Genomic DNA, 16,884 nt, shown 5'->3' on the forward strand with positions numbered 1-16,884 from the left:
GATGCATGCAAAAGGGGCTTATGAAATGAAACAAAAGCAGACTGCTCATGATTAAGTTCATCAAGAGAAGAGGATCTATGACCACATTAAAACCAAAGCAAACCTCCACGTTCCACACTCAGCACTCACTGTTCACAACAGCACCACTGCGACGCTTCCCAGCACAGCACTTCTTTTGTCTGCCCAGCCCTGAGAACCCTTCTGCACATTTTCATATAGTTCATATTAAATATGGGAACTTTAGCTCCTCTCCTGAGACCCAGCTCCACAGCTATTTTCCCTAAATAATGGCCATCTGTTCTGAATGACCTCCCCAAACAACTCGCTTTGTTAATGGCAACTTTGCTGCAGTTAATTCACCAGTTGGGATCACTCCAGCCAACTTTCCATGGGCCTCTATTGTTATGAAAACCTATTATCAAGCAATTAAATGACAGCAAGAATGTAATAAAGTACAACAGTTTTACTTGTATCATTATCCTGGGTGCTGATGTTAATGAAAGGCTATCACACCCCTGGCTGTCATTTCTAGACAGTGTCATACAGGAGAATAACTCTCAGCAGCAGCTATTTTCAGTCTTAATGGTTTGAGCAATTACAATCCTTACCTAAGCCCTTCCCTAGAATTTCACCCCAAATTAAATTAAGGGCAGCTCTGAGGTGATCTCCAAGGCCTGCTGTCTAAAGGCTGGGTCTAAAAGACACAAGGCTGGGCTTACTCAGAGCTCGGCCGGTTTGGGAAGGTGTCTTTGCTTCCCTGTTACACGGGTGAGCCCCATGGAGGTGCATTCCCAGTCACTTGTCCTCTGTGTAAATGAAACAATAAACCAGCTTTCTGAATTCTCTGCTCTGTATTTGTCTCAGTAGAAAATAATGAAGCTGAATTGTCCTTTAGTACTGTCCTTTCAGTATGCCTTTGGCAGGTTGAATTCTGGCATGGCACCTTTCCTTTTCTTTCTCATTGCTAGAACTAAACATAAACTTAAATAAACCTCTCTGAGTAACAAGATGCACATAATTGCCACAAGTACCACAAAGCATCTAGAACATTTCATCTTTCTAAATTGGCCATGGGTTTGAAATTTATACAGTCAGCGCTTTGTTTTTCAGATATAAAACAGAGCAGTAGGTCTAAAACAAGTCCTTTTTTTGCCCACTGTGAAAGTAATCTGAAAATTTATGTTGACGTGAAGGAGTACTTTCCCTACGGCTGAGATGATCCAAGTGCAGTCACACTGCTTGGCATGGATTCAGCTAATATGCATTTACAGTCCTCCTGCCCTGACAGAAGGCAGTATATTTCCCAGCCTGTATGTGCAGTTAGGCTAAAGTGTTGTTTTTCACTGGGACTCATAACCTCCACTCTTTGGAATATTTATTTTCTTCCTAAGATGCCATAGGTAAACTTTATGCAACTTACTATATCACTCCTACATCAATACTATATCCAGTTGCTTCCAGATAACTGCCCAAAACAACTCGATGGGAAAGCTCCCCGGTATAAATTGTTGGATGAGAGAGAGAATATGAATGAACTCTTTGTTCATAAGCAGTATTAGATTGTTTTATAGTTCAGGTGGTCCTGATGTTAATTTGTCAAGGCAGAAGTGTTTGACTCAATCTAATTACAAGGACGTGTAAATACACTGTCCCAGGCAGGGCCCTTCAGAGGGAGACCTTTCAAATCAAATGAGAAACGCAGGATTCAGCTCTACGACCTCTCAGAAGAGGTGAAATTTATTTTGTTGCACTTCTTGGGAGAAACCACAGCAGGTGCCAAGCAGGACAAACAGACTTGATCCTCCCTCCAAACCCATTCCCCTTTGCCATCCAAGGACTGCAGCAGAATCTCTTTTCTCTCCTCTGGGTCCATAATCCAAGCCAGAAATGGGAAGAGCTAATATGATGCCTTACTCCTCCTCACTATCCTCCACAAAAAATGATCTTAAACTAAAATTATACAACAGAAACATCACCTTTAAAAGTTGGAATAAAGCACAAGGGAACCTTTTAATATATAAGAGTGCTCCCTGTATATTTCTGTGTGCCAGGAAAAAGAAACAGGAAAATAATATATTAATATAATAACACAGATAGGATTGTTTCTTGGAAGAACATTGATGATAAGGCAGAAGAGAGGAGTTTTGTTCTGTGAAATGAGTTGTGCTAGCATGAGGAAGACCTGGACATCACTCATGCTGCTGAGAGAGAAAACCTGTATTTCCCAGTTCCCTTATGAATGTTGATGTCATCTCTCCCTGCTCGCTATTGTCAAGCAAAAGAAATATGGTGTAGGCTTGTATAACAGTCAAACAACTGAGATTTGCTTTTGGTAGCCCCTCCAAAGTCGTGCACCTTCAAAATCAATATTTTTGACTAATATCCTTTCTGTTCCTCATCAGAAGGTTTGTTTGGATCTCTTTTTGAGTCCTGGCTTATTGAAAATATCTTGCTAGAATGATTGTGTCTTTCACACCTCCAGTGTAATATGATGTGACTCTGCTGTTGACACCAGTGATATTTCCAAACACCCAGGAGAGCAATGGCTGAATATTTCCCTGAAGTTCCCCAGAGAGAAATTTGCCCTTGAGAGTTGTCCCAAAGGCTTTGCCTGAGTGCATTGCAAGGGACAAGTCAAATGATGCAGTAAAGGATGTTTCTGAAGGAGCACAAAGGGGGTTTCCCTTTTTGTGTTATGGGCAAGTCAGAGCAAGCAACAACTTAGAGCAGATCTGGATAATGGGGTTTATTTAAAAAACCCAAGGAGATCAGAGCTTTTACCCTCAGTGCTGTCTTTGCTCATCAGATCTCAACTTCCCTGTCTGGCAGAGAGGACAGGCAGACAGTTGTCTTGCTCCAGCTGTGCAGCTGCACACAGTTATCCCTCAGGTCTTCCTGGCCCAGGTCCCTGAGCATCCCCAGCATTCATCTCCCTACTCATATCCCATATCCAGGATCTTTCCTCCAGGCAGGTTTATCATTATCCTTTCTTTCTTTTTTCTTTCATTATCCTTTCCCTCTTCTTTCTGAGGCCACCTCTCACTTTGGGAACCCTTCATTTTCCACCCAAGCTCTCTTTCCAGAGCCCAAGGCCTCAGCTCTCCCTCTGCAATCTGTGTACAAAAGCCCAGTGGTTCTGGTTTGTGTCTCCTTGGGAAGCAGAGGATTCAGGATGCACCACCTGTCTAATTCAGGCATTGTCAGACTTTACAGCCATCCCATTCCAGGCTTCTGCCCGAGTTCAGGAGTTCAGTTTTGGACATTCACTCAGAGTTACAGGCCACCTGTGAGCATTCACCACCTACAACACTTTGGCAGAAATTTAATAAAGTATATGATGAATAGTCAGCACAAATTAGACCTTAATTCCAGACAAAGCACATGCACAGGTACTGTACTCTTGATTAAACCTGCAGGAGAACCAGCACAGCATGTTGAGGGCTCTCCTCAGCACACATGTGCTCACAGGGACAGCAGCAAACACACGTGTGTGTGAACACAGAGCCTGAGCCAGGCCAGTTATATTTTAGGGCACTGCACCCCCTTGATAGGAGCTGCACGAGGGCTGAACTGCACTGGAAAAGACAATTCCTGTCAGGGGGGTAACAGAGGAGAGCAGCACAGACAAATACGCGAACTAGACGATTAGAAAAGTGGAGATGTATGCTGAGAATATACAAATAACTAGCTACTCCTTGCACTTGCACCAGCATAAAACCCCAATGGCCCAAGGGAATGCAGTATAGCTGAACCTACATAACGAGCTGTGAAATCAAGCCTTGAATAGCAAATAATACACTTCATGATAGTGCTCCTTTCATAACACTGCTGCATTACCTGCCTGCTGCAGCAGCTTGCCTTGGAGTGAGGGGGGAGATGAGTACACAGCTGATAATCATCTAATCAGTGGTTACATAAAAACAGAGTGCATCAAAACTAGGCTCTGAAATGAACAGGGGAAAGCTTGTAAAAAGGAAAGAAATAAATTCATTTTCTTTTTTAGAAAACTTTCATGAACTTTTAAAAAGGCATCTACTCCCTTGCTTCACCTCCAAAGGCAGAGAAGAGGCCCAGGCAGTTTTCCCTCTCCCCCACTGAGCATTAGTGAGCCGAGCTGATTGCCTGCACACATCATTTGACATCCTGAAAACAGAATGAGTGCTCCTCTGGCAGCCAAGGGAGATAGAAACCTTCCCAACATTTGTCACATTCCCTGATTGGTTCTCACTGAGCTGTTTGGCATGGCAATGTGAGGAGGGATGAAGCAGAACGTGGGGAAAAGCGCCTGCGCCAAAGCGTCATCTCTGTAAAGTGACTGTGGAGTGAGGAACCTGAGACAGGGAAAGGCATCACCAGCACACCTCTGATGGTGCCTCTTGCAGAAATAAGGAGGAGTTAATTATTAAGTCCCAATTAGGAAGTGTTCACTGCTTTGCTAAAATCCATTTATATCCAAGAACATTTCCAAGCACACGCAGCTTCAGAGCAGGGGCAGCCTCAGCACATACCTCAAGTTCAGCATCAACCAGAGCACTCTGCCAGACAGGGACAAACACAAAGAGCTGCTGGACCTTCAACTTCCAGAAACTGCTTATCATAAACATGATAAGCACATAGGCAGGTAGCTTGCTGGCCAAGAATTTTCTATCCAAAAATGATTATGAAACACTTAAAATTCAAAGTAGCAAAGAATTCAAAAGAAAAGCAAATTGAATTACCCTGGGAAGCTCAAAAGAAGGCCATGCTTGACTGGACTCAGATTTGATTGAGATTAACCCTCATTCATTAGAGGGTTTGAAAATGTTCACACACCCAAAAGTTAACTCTCCAGTTGCAGACCAGGGTTCATAGGAGGCATTTCTCACAGGCTGGATTTCCTATACAGCTTTTCTCACAAACCTATCAACTGAACTCATACAGTTACACAGGCACTCAAAACTCACGCATTAGAAAACCATGTTCATTTTTAAAAAGTAATGACACCTAGTGATGTCTGCCCCAGCCAGGTGACATAAAACTTCAATATCTCATGTCTATGGACACGTGTCTCCAATTCTGCAGCCACTCATAAAACTGACACACATCCAGCTGGGTTGAACTAACATACATGCGACTATTTAATTAAATAGATTATCAATTGGTTAAAATTAGTATAAAACCACGCAGTTTAAGATTGTATGACTTCAGCAGGGCTGGCATTTGTGTTTAAATTAAGTCCTGCGTTTTGTGTCCTATCATTCATATGAAGTAGACAAAAATTATTATTTCTATGCACTTCAAAAATGGGAAACTGAGGCAAAAAACAAGTGACTTGTTCAAGGACACCTGCAAGGTTAGAAATGATGCTGTTATGAGTGATGAATAGGAGAGTGGCTGAATAACCCCTTATTTAAAGCCTATAAGTATGTATATTGAAACGGCTCGTTGGAATTCTTCAGCATTTTCTATTTCTTTTCTATTCCCCTTCACCAGCAGCAAAGTTCACACACATGAAAACAATTTTAACATTAAAACCTTTAAAAGTTATTCTAATGTCAGTGGTGTTGAACTAAATTTAAAGCAAATTCAAGACTAAGTTTTATTACATCATCTCCACATGTCCCCCATACCCTCATGCTCAGGCTCCCCCTTTCAGGGAGGTGGCACCTCCACCGTGTGCAGAGTCAGCCCTAAAGAACATCAGCAACCTGCCCAATCCAAGGAAAGCCCTACCCCCACCATTCCCATCTTCAACGCGAGCAAGTCACAAGTGTAAAACTGCCTTTAAAGTTCAAAGGCCTTTGTTTGTACCTAGATGTTTCCTTAGCACATCAACCAAGTTTAAAGCATATACCCATGCAAACCATGCAGGGTAGATCATCCAAAGGCAGTCACATTTGGGCAGGCTCAGGATATAGGACTCTCTGGTATTGAAAAGACCAAATACATATGCAGCAGAAAAACTGTAATTAAAATTGAAGGCAAGAAACCTCCAGGCATCTCCTATTGTCCAGTATGCACAAAGGGAGTGACTCAAAGAAGAACTTGCAGCTTCTTTTTGAGCACAAACAAGAGACACTCCTGAAGAGGAGGAAGCAGGGTCACAGGAGCTACATCACAGCTATAAATATTTCTGATTTTAAGGCTACAGTTAAATGAAAACAGAAAATACAACTGACAGCATCTATGCTTCTTGCCTTTCTCTATCTTCTCTTACAATTGACCTTGGGAATATTTAATATTAGCCTAAGGGTGGAAAGAAATGTTCTCCTTCACTACAATCATTTAATAATAGCTTGTCCTCCTGCTGCTTAATATGCAAGTAGACACTGCTTTTGTAATACCTTCAGAAGGTGCTTTGTCCCTGCTGGGAGCTGGTGCCTAAAGCCCAGGGACTGTTCCTGCCTGGCTGTGCCCCCGGTGCTGGGCAGCAGGGACGCACACACAGTCAGTGATGGTATCACAGCGCGGGGTGATCCCACGGAACAATTCATCTGTCACTCAACGGGACTGTTCAGAGAATGCTCCTGGGTGGGGGCTCCTGCCCCTCCACTGGAGGGGAAAACCAACCAAACGCACCATTAAATCGAGCTGCAAAGTGAATTTTGATTCAACAGGCGTTTTGTCAAGAAAAAAACGTCTGCGAGCAGTTTGCAGACGGCGTGGAATCAGATTGTTAAACTGTATTTCGTTCCCGTGCCTGACATGCTGCAGCCTGGCCGTGTCACGGGCTGGCTGATGGATGGGGGAAGGAGGCACAGCCTGGAGCCGCAGTGCCCTCTCCCGAGCTCCGGCACGCCCGGCAGCCAGAGCAAACCTGCTTTTCGGGAGCGCATCCCTAAAGCAGCAAAGCGCCTCCCGGTGCAGCTCAGGGGTGTCGGCTCAGCGCTGCCGCTGGGCAGGAATCCCACTCCAGTCCTGCTTCCTAGGGAGAGGAAAGCACAGGGTGGGATCCTTCCGGAGGGATGGGACACGAGCAGTGGTGCTGTCTCAGGTTATCTGTTTTTAAACACTATCAGCACCACCTGAAATGAGCAATCTGCAGGAAAACCCTCCCTCCCAGGAGCTTATCCAGCTGCCAGAACAGGGTCTGTGAAGGGAACAGGGAACTCTGCTCTCCTACCCCACATCAAGCAGCACAGGAATTCTCCCACCAAGTCACCACAGGGGCAGTTTTGAAGAAACACTCTGATGGCAATGGAAAGCTGCTTCAGAATTCCAGGAGGGGGAACCGCATGTGCATTCCCATCTATAATCACTGGGATCTCTGGAACAGCCATAATGAGCACACAGCCCAGCTGCCAGGCAGGAGGCCAATTGTGACTGGAACTAATGCAGCCACACACATCATTCCACCAGCCAGCAGCTCCAATGGCAGGAATTTGGGTACAGTACACTATATCCAAATTGGACATAGTATACTTCCCTTAAAAGCCATTTCAGCCATTTAGTGGGCTAAATATAGGCTTAGTTTTCAATAAAGACAGTTAAATACTGCTTATCTTCATCTTGCCTATAATAAAAGAGTCTATTGAAATAATTTTTCTCCATTTTCCCCATTCACACATTTTCCCAGCCCTCTCATTTGAGTTCCTTATTTCAGCTCCAGACCTGCTTTACAGGTTTATTCCCATTGAAATGGTTACAATTTCTTTCCCATCTTTCTTCCGGGGGTTCATGAGGACACATGTGCACCATGCAGGTTCAGTTTTGGAGGACAGTAAGTTTAAGGGATGTTTAAAAACAGTTTCATTTATTTCTCTTCATGCTTAGCACTGCATTTTCCCTTTGCTGGTACACTGTAGTTGAGTGATACACACTATAGCTGTATTTAGACAGAAATCACCAGTCATGGAGAACAAGATGACAATAAACCAACTTTTAGCCAACAAGTCTTTGCTGAAGCTCTAGAGAACAAGAAGTTCAAGAGCTTTTGAATCACAGAAGGAAAAGACCTTCAAGATCATCCAATCCAACCTGTGACCAATCCCCACCTTGTCAGCCAGACCAGAGCACTGGGTCTGGTCCCTTGAACACCTCCAGGGATGGGGACTCCACCACCTCCCTGGGCAACTCCTTCCAATGCAGAATTAAAAGGATTTCTGCATGTTTATGTCTCATGTTAGCAGACCACAACTCCTTGTTTATAGTAATTTAATACTTGCTGTTACCAAAGTACCATCTAAATATTTTAACCTCTATGCCCACAGTTGCTCCTTTCTTACAGTCACCCTTATCTGTGATGTTTTGCTCTCGTCCAGTTATAAACATCAGTTCTTTCCTTACCTTTTAAACTGAGCTTAAATGAGTGCTGCTGTTCAGTTTAGCAATAGCAAGATCCTCAACTACCAAAGCACCTTTTCATGCCAAAACATCTGTGTTTGTGCACCAGCAACAATGATTAATGTCAACAGGGCTCTGGGAATTGTGTTTGTTAATTAACTCCTGCTGTAGAGCTCGCGGGCAGAGTACAAAACATGACGTTCCTACGGGGTGTACACAAATACTTATTATTTTCCTTATGCAAAAAATCCCAATGGAAGACTTATTGTTTGGGATGGTTTCACTTAACAGGTGCAACAGTTACACTTTCTGTTGGGTATTTTGGGGTAAGTTCACTGGAGTGGGTGAACAGAAAAGAAGGCTGGGTTTCTGTATTTCCCAGCCCTCTGAGCTGGGTCACCCCTGGAGGAAGGCAGTGTCTGCTCTAAAATGAAGTATGAGAAATTTCTGAAGGGGATTAAATGATGTGGCTTTCTGTGATAGCAAGAGACTGAACTCAATGACCCAGAAAGCCCTTTCCTGTCCTCTGTTGCTAAAATGCTTCTTCCCAGACACTTGTTATTACAGCTGTAAGACACTGGCTGTAAGAGAACAGTCTGGAACAACCTGTGCAGCAGGTGATGCTGACAGGAGACAGGCAGCACCCTTTGGGGGTCCTCTTAAACCAGCTGCTCCTGACAGAGCTCTGGAGTCCACAGCCTGTTTGGGACATCCAGCTCATGGGAGAGCAGGAGCAGCTCCATGGAACTACAGTCTGTAGCCTTAAACCTTCTGGCTGAGGTCTGCACACCAAAGAAACTCAGTGGAATATTCCCAGCTAGGAACTGATCCCTAACAACCAGCTGTCCCTGTGCTCACTGCAGAGCCCTGTTTCCACCCTGGATCCTGGGATGCTGCTGTAATTAACTTCATCCATTACCTTAAAACGCTTCCAGTCTATCCTGCCTTTATCATATCTAGCCATGGTAAAAATCTCTTCTGTTTTACACCTTCCCTGTGCTTTCAGCAATGCTATTATTCCTATAATAAGCTTAATGAGGACACTGAGTGGAAGAGTCTTCACATAAATCATCACCACTGAAAATGCTCCGGAGATACAAACAGCAATGTCACACTGCCCTCTGTTGAAATCTGAGACACTGAAGTCATTTTTAAACTTCTTATTTCTAAGGACTAAAGGTTAATTATTTAATATTTTTTTAAATGAAACAGCTCTTTCCAGCCATTAGAGAAGATGATTATTTTTTTCCATGGATTGCAACATACCTATTAAACTGAGTTTAATTAGCTGTCAGAGAGAGAAATCCTTACATCTCTACAGTCAGGGGGCAGCAGGGAGGGGCTGCAAATTCTGAACCCGAATGTTCCTTCCAAACCTGAAGAATTGCCCCGACACTAATCATAACAGACTGAGCCTTTTTAGCAGCTGGGTCATCAAACCTACCCATGAGACAAGCTCTTGGAAACTCCATCCAACCTCTGGCAGCCACAGCACAACATCCCCTTCACAAACATTACCCCTTCTTCCTCAGCAGTACGGGTTAAGCTGAATGCCACCCTGGGAGGATGTGCTGAGTTGTCTGAAGGTGTCACCAACATTTACCTTCTGCTCTGCAAAGGACTCACCTGCTGCACAGATTGTCCTGTCTCTGCAGCATATTGAAAGCATAAAATATAAGTCATTACTTTTCTGTCCTTATCGGATTGTGCCACATACCACGCTTTAAAAACCCCAGATGACATTCCATGATTACACCACAAAGTTTTTGAGACACACAGACCCGAACTTTAATTAGTCACCTTTGCTTTGAACACATTAACCCAGACATGAGTCGGGAACAACGTTCAGTACCAGTGTCATACCCTGCATTCAGCAAGTCTGTTCTTAGGTACAGGAGGAAATTATATTGTGTGATAAACAAGTCAGTAGTTTGACCCTGTTCAGCCCGAAATCACCCTTGGGGGCTGGAATTTGGGGTAAACCTCTTTTGAAATGATTGTGCAGCGGCACCTCCCTGTCAGGAGCAGGGGCAGAGCTGCAGAGGGCGGAGCTGCCCCGCACAGCCCCTCCCGCACGGGCTCTTTGTCCTCCCGGGGCCAAGAGAAAGCTCAGCAAGTTCTGTGAGCCGATGGGAGCAGCTTTACGTGCGCATTCAGGTGGGGAAGAACTGGCCTCTGTAATTCAGTGCTGTGCTGTGACTGTGCCCTCCCAGAGACATCCCCCGTGCAGCTGGCAGCGTGCAGCCTGGGGCTCACCGGCACAACCCCTTTATCCTGATGGCTTGAGTACATATTTTTATCACATGTGTGACATTCACAAAGGCAAACAAGACTCTTCAAAATGTATTTCTAGTAGAGATAATGTTTTTTACCACAATGACAGCTACAATACCAAATCCAACTTATCAGCATTCTTCTCTGATCTAAAGAGTAATTCATCAGCTATATCATCCTATCTAATAAGAACGTGCTGTAAAGTCTCAACTTTGAAAATGAGAGTCAAAAGAATTTTTAAGAACCCTATGAAGCTTGTTTCCTTATCTATCATTTGCTGAAGACATGAAATCATTAGCCTTTCTTCATTTAAATTAAAGAATTTTTGGTGAATAAAGATTTTTTTTTTATTTCAATGCTAAAAAATTGTATTCTGGGCAGCTTGGCCCAAGAGGATTGGACATGGGGCTGGGAGACAGGTAATCCTGACCTGAGTAAACTATTAGATATCTAAAATCAATCAATCAGCTATTTCAATTTCACCACTGCTAAAGCAGGAGTATAAAGCCAGCTCTGATTACAAAACTCTTCCAGGCCTGTCAATGATGATCATTTTGGCTCCCCTGGCAAGCTGGGACAGGTATCCGAGGCCATGTGAGGATTACAGGAGGATGGAGTCTGAGCACACTCTAAGCAACATTAGCTTTAATTACATACACCCTTCCCCCTGGAACAAAGGTGCTCATAAAAAGCACATTGAGCCCCTCCCCTTCTGGTAGGAATTACACCACCAACAGCGATTTGCAGACCAATTACTGCTGTCACACAAGAATAAACTTTATATCAGAACTGAGGTAGAAATAAAACTCCCCTGACATATATACAATTTTTTATTACCAGGACAATGCATTATAGAGAATAAAAAATCAGCATTCTGAAGGCTAAACATTCAGACACAGTCTTAAATAAAGCACAACTAAAGCCTGTAGGTGATAGCATCAGTTGATAACAGATGGAGGGTCACAGACAGCCCTCCCCAAGAGCTTCCAAATGTAGATCTAAAGAAAAAAGAATGCATCATTTTATGCTTGGAGTCCAGTTCTATTAAAACAAAACAAAGCAAAAAAAATCCCACACTGGTCTACCAAGAATTCTGTGTTAAAACTCACGGCCATGCCCACGTCAGTCTGCAGGAAAAAAGGATATTTTCAGTGCTTCAGTTGAATAACACTTCACTGCTGCTGAGTCTGCATGAACAAGTTTTACAACACTCTGAGTTAACTTTTTAATATCAGCCCTGAAATATTAAACTTGAATTTAATCTTTAAGATGGGAGATCATTCAAACCAGAGTGAAATTTGAGAGAGAATAGAGATAAATGATTGGAAACACTGCAAGCAGGAGGAGGCAATTTGTTGTAACCAGACAATCCTATGTAGTCCTGGACTGGTTAATCTACAAAGAACAGGATGCCCTTTGTAGTGACAGTTCAGTTCCAAATAGTTGTATCCCAAGCTAAATGCAGGAAAAGCCTAAAAAAGAAGTTCACATACCTAGCTGTGCTTGTAATACCTAGTCAATGCTAAAACTCATGTAGGTTTATATCTGCAATATATATTAATATTCTTTGGTTTTTACACCAGAAAATACCTTCAGTATTTTCTGCTGTCTTCTGTTTTCGCTTCTACAATCATAATTTTCTCAGGTTCTTTAAAATTTGATTATCCAGTACACCAATATTGCTGTAGAAGTCCAGAAAAACAATATATATTCAGTGTGCTAATTTTCCTTTGCATAAAATAACCATATCTAATATAATTTGATCCCCATCTTCAGCTTTTGCAACAAAAGGCTGGACCAGATGATCCTTGAGGTCACTTCCAACCTGCTCTTCTGTGATGCTACAATACTTCAAAAAAGTCACACCACTCTCTCCTTCTCTATTATATATAGTTTTTCAAAAGTTCTATACAGCAGCTCTTCCATGAACAGCTCACACTTCCTGTAGTTTATTCCTCTCTTTGAAGATGGAGAGGGGAAGTTGATACCTCTTCAACAGCTTTAACTTCCAGAGTTACAGTTCCACCATCTCAGCAGTGCAGAGTCTCAGTAGCCTCGGGATGAGGTAAAATAACCTTTCATAGTGGCTTACATCACATTTTCTTTCATTCTGATTATCTCTGTTATCTTTCATTACATTATATTTTCATTCTCATTATTTTATTTTTCCTTCATGTTCCACGAGTTGCAGCCAAAATATTAAAAGCAAATAAATAAATAAATAAATAAATAAATAAATACATAAATAAATAAAACCAGCAATAGGTGGTTTTCCATTTAGATTCAAATGCTTTTGCCTCTTCATCAAAAGTGAAGCATAAAGTTCTATTGCACTTTTTGAGGCCCCACCTATTTAGTTTTGAATAGAACCAAGTAAGACCACAAATTTACAATTAAACTCCTATTTCGAGGAAGAACTTGCTTATCTGTGTTCACTGGAGGCAACAGGGGCAGCTCAAGCTGGTGGCCACTGAAGAGAGAGCCCAAAGCTGCTCCCAAAAATGGAACAGCCAGATCCAAGTGCTCTGGTATGGCCACAGCAGGCTCAGCCCCAGCTTGTTCCCCAGAGATTTATCTCAGGCACCCACAGAACCCAAGAGAAGTGTTGCTGCCTGTCAGGGGGAGCAAAGGCATCGTGTGGTGCTCATGTTTCCCAAGCTGTGAATATTTATAAGGCAGGTTTAACATCAATACGGTTTCAAGCAAACCCAAAGAGCACATCAGACAATCTGAGAAGGCACACATTAAATGCTGAGATACTGAGACCTCAAGAGAAATAAGCTGTGGAATTAATTTATAATGCTATTGTGTTTTTCTGAATAGTATGGCCGGGTATATATAAGGCACCTATTTAAGTATTTTCCTTTTTCTCCAGCCTCCAGAAAATAAAGTTTGAAAAGCATTCTTCTCCTTAAAAGCTTTCTTTGGTGTTTTATATTACACATGAAGTCTGAATTTCTTCTACAATTATTCAGATAATTTATCTACCAAAAGTGTAAAATGGATAATTTCCCAGCTATGAAAATACCAGTATTCCACTTCAATATATGCTGTTATTTCCTTACCCACAAAAAAAAAAAAAGGAGCTGAAGCCATTATCTACCTGTTACAAAGAGATTTCAACTTCTTAAAAAGCTGAGATAAGTAAAACTGCCATTCTCAAAGGTCTACTTTAAAGCAAGAAAGGTACATTTTATATTTAAAGGTGAAGTTTCTTCTTTCACCCTAAGGGCTTTACATTCTCATCTTGATGTATTAATTAAAGAACATTTATGGTGAATTTTTAATTATCTCCCTAATAAATGGTATCACAAGGAATAAAATGGTCTCTTCACAAGTCTCTCTAGACTCCCCTGTGTCTTGGAAACAGCACTAATTCCACAGCAAACTAAGAATGCAAATTGCTGGGAGGGCTGTGAATGCTGATGGGCAGGGAGCAGATGGTTGTCTTGCACTCTTTGTGAAGCAGAGCTGCAAAATGCTGCAGCCACCATTGGCTACACGGAAAAGATGAGACTCTCCTCTATTTCACAGACTCACAGGATGTGCTGGGCTGGAAGGGACACACAAGGACCATCCAGTCCAACCCCTGGCCCTGCACAGGCCCATCCCCAGAGTCACCCCCTGTGCCCCAGAGGATCAGCCAAACCCTCCTGGAGCTCTGGCAGCCTTGGGGCTGTGCCCACTGCCCTGGGGAGCCTGGGCAGTGCCCAACCAGCCTCTGGGGGAAGAACCTTTGGCTGAGATCCAACCTGAGCCTGCCCTGACACAGCTCCAGCCATTGCCTGGCTGCTGTCCCTGGTCCCCCCAGAGCAGAGCTCAGTCCCTGCCCCTCCTCTGCCCCTGCCCAGGAATTGGAACTGCACTGAGCTCTCCCCTCAGTCTCCTCTGCTCCAGCTGAACACACCAAGTGCCCTCAGTGTCCTCACACGGCTTCCAATCAAGTCCCTTCCCCATCTTCATTGCCCCATTTGGACACTCTCTAATGCCTTCATGTCACCCAAAACTGCCCCAATATTGCAGGTGAGGCTGCCCCAGGGCAGAGCAGAGTAGGACAGTCCCCTGTTTTGACAAGCTGGCAACGCTGTGGTAAATGCACCCCGAAACACAATTGGCCCTTTTAAAATACATATATTTCCTTCTTCCACTGAAAATCAGAGAGAACTGAGAAAGGGTTTTTTGTGAAGCTACTTCCTAATAGCCTATTCCCTCGGTCAGCTCATGCTCCTCTCCACTCCTGGGCAGAGAGGGAAAGGACAAGCCCTTTGAGGTGTTTGCGCCCACCAGTGCTGTCAGCATTTATTTAGAGTGCATAGTAAGTCCTAGCCCAGTGGAGGAGCAGCTCAGGAGCACAGGACAGCAGCTGGCACAGCCAGTCCCACACTGGGGCAGCACCTCATGAGCCACAACGACTCCACACGGTCACACTGGGGTTGTCATCTACAGAAACAGTGGCTGATGGGGGAAATACCAGCACAGCACTGGGAGGTTCACTAAGCAGGTTCAAAGAAATGGAAGAATGACTATACAAAAACCAGAGAAAAAGAGTAGCTTGCTGTCCCACATAACCCAGGCATCGCATGGGGAAGGTACCTGTACCTGTTCGTGTCAGGCAGTGGCAGCACAGAGCAGGGGGAAAGGGGACATGGACTGTTCAAATGGGAGACAGTGTTGCTTTTTACCCATACTTATGTGCACACATGCACAAAATAAATATGTAGGTTGGCCTCTAATCCCATGGAAAGATTTGATTCTTGGGTTGCTTTCCAGGAGCTTCTTTACAGAAGACACTCCAGGCCCTGCCAGACAAAGTGTACAGACCTGTGTTTATCAAAGGGTAAACCAGGAGTATAAAAAGCCACAGTGAATGACAGTGTCCCCCTCTAAGAAGGGGCTAATAAACTCCTCTGGGGGAAGTGACTGTTGCCCACTTTGCTTTTTATCCTCCATCCATCCCTCTTGCAGAATGCTCAGGATCAAATCAAGCCAGCACTTCAAAGCAGTTGGTAGGGTATTCAATGAGTAGAGGTAAGTGTTCCTAATTCCCTCATAGCTGGGGCTATAAATCCATTTCTTTGTAAATGCTGGAAGTCAATTGGTATCATGCAGTTCAAATCCTGTTTGCTATTTTCCAAACAGACTGCACCCCATTGCCTCAGTGCCTTTGGCCTGCTGCCAGTCACGTTAAATACAGAGAAAAATATCAGAATACATTACTGCTCTACAGAATACTTCATTGATTAACAGGGAACTTATGACTAGTTCTTTTAACCACAGTCTAGCTGTCCCAATCAATTTTCTCCACCTTTGGTTAACAAAGCTACTTCAGCTGTGCAGAACAGCAATCAGGAGTAGCAGTTTTTTAAATACATATACAATACCTTAAAGTCTCATGGCAGAGTGTTACACAGGAGAGCATCAGTGCTCCACAAGACCAAGACCACAGCGTTAATTGACAATTGCACGTTTAGTTATTTGTGAAATGGAGCTTCCTGTGTTTATTGTGCAGTGTTTAAAGGTCTAACAAGGTGTGGATAATTGGGAAGAACTGGTATCTCCTAACTTGTACTGAGAGGGTCTTATACACACATTGACCAAATCCATGAGTAGGCACATAAATAACACTTCTGGCATATTTAATGATTAGCATCCCTGTGGTATTTTCCTGTTCAGCTAAAAATTGTTATTAATTATGCTTTAGCAATTATATGTTTTCCAAACTGCTGTCACTCAGCTTCAAAGATGTCAGGAGTTCTGCAAGACTTCTCCACTTACCAGTTCAAGCTGCTACTCATTTAAGCTCCTAACTAGAAAAAAATCAATAGGAATTGTATACATTATGTATTGTCATTACATGCTGGCATGATTCCCTTGCAGAACAGATTATGCTACATCTCCAACATGTTGATTTCCTAATAAAGCATATTAATTTGTCTGTGACAGTTATTGCCTTGAACCACCACAAATTAAGGATGAAATAAAGTATTTTATTCTTAACATTTTCATTTATATGCTCATCTGTTGAAGTACAGACATTATTTTCATGCAAGTTATGATGTGCATGAATCAGATTCACTTGCTTGTAAAGTCTTAGTAGCTTGTAATTAAATAGCTTATTTTTTATGCAATGCAGGGCCAAGATTTCCTCTGTGTGCACTGCCCTGGCACATGTGCAACTTCCCTTGCAGACCTGCACAGCATAGGCACTACAAACTCTATTTTTATATTTGATTTTCCAAGTCATGCCTGATTAGCATTACCTTACAGAAGGAGAACAGACACAAACTCAGGAGATGAATGACCTGGGTCTGCTGAGGCCATGAGTTCTGAGCACCTCCAACTCACACA

Source organism: Pipra filicauda, unplaced genomic scaffold, assembly GCF_003945595.2.
Source record: "Pipra filicauda isolate LSUMZ 115617 unplaced genomic scaffold, ASM394559v2 scaffold356_size1356884_pilon, whole genome shotgun sequence".
Lineage (NCBI taxonomy): Eukaryota > Metazoa > Chordata > Aves > Passeriformes > Pipridae > Pipra > Pipra filicauda.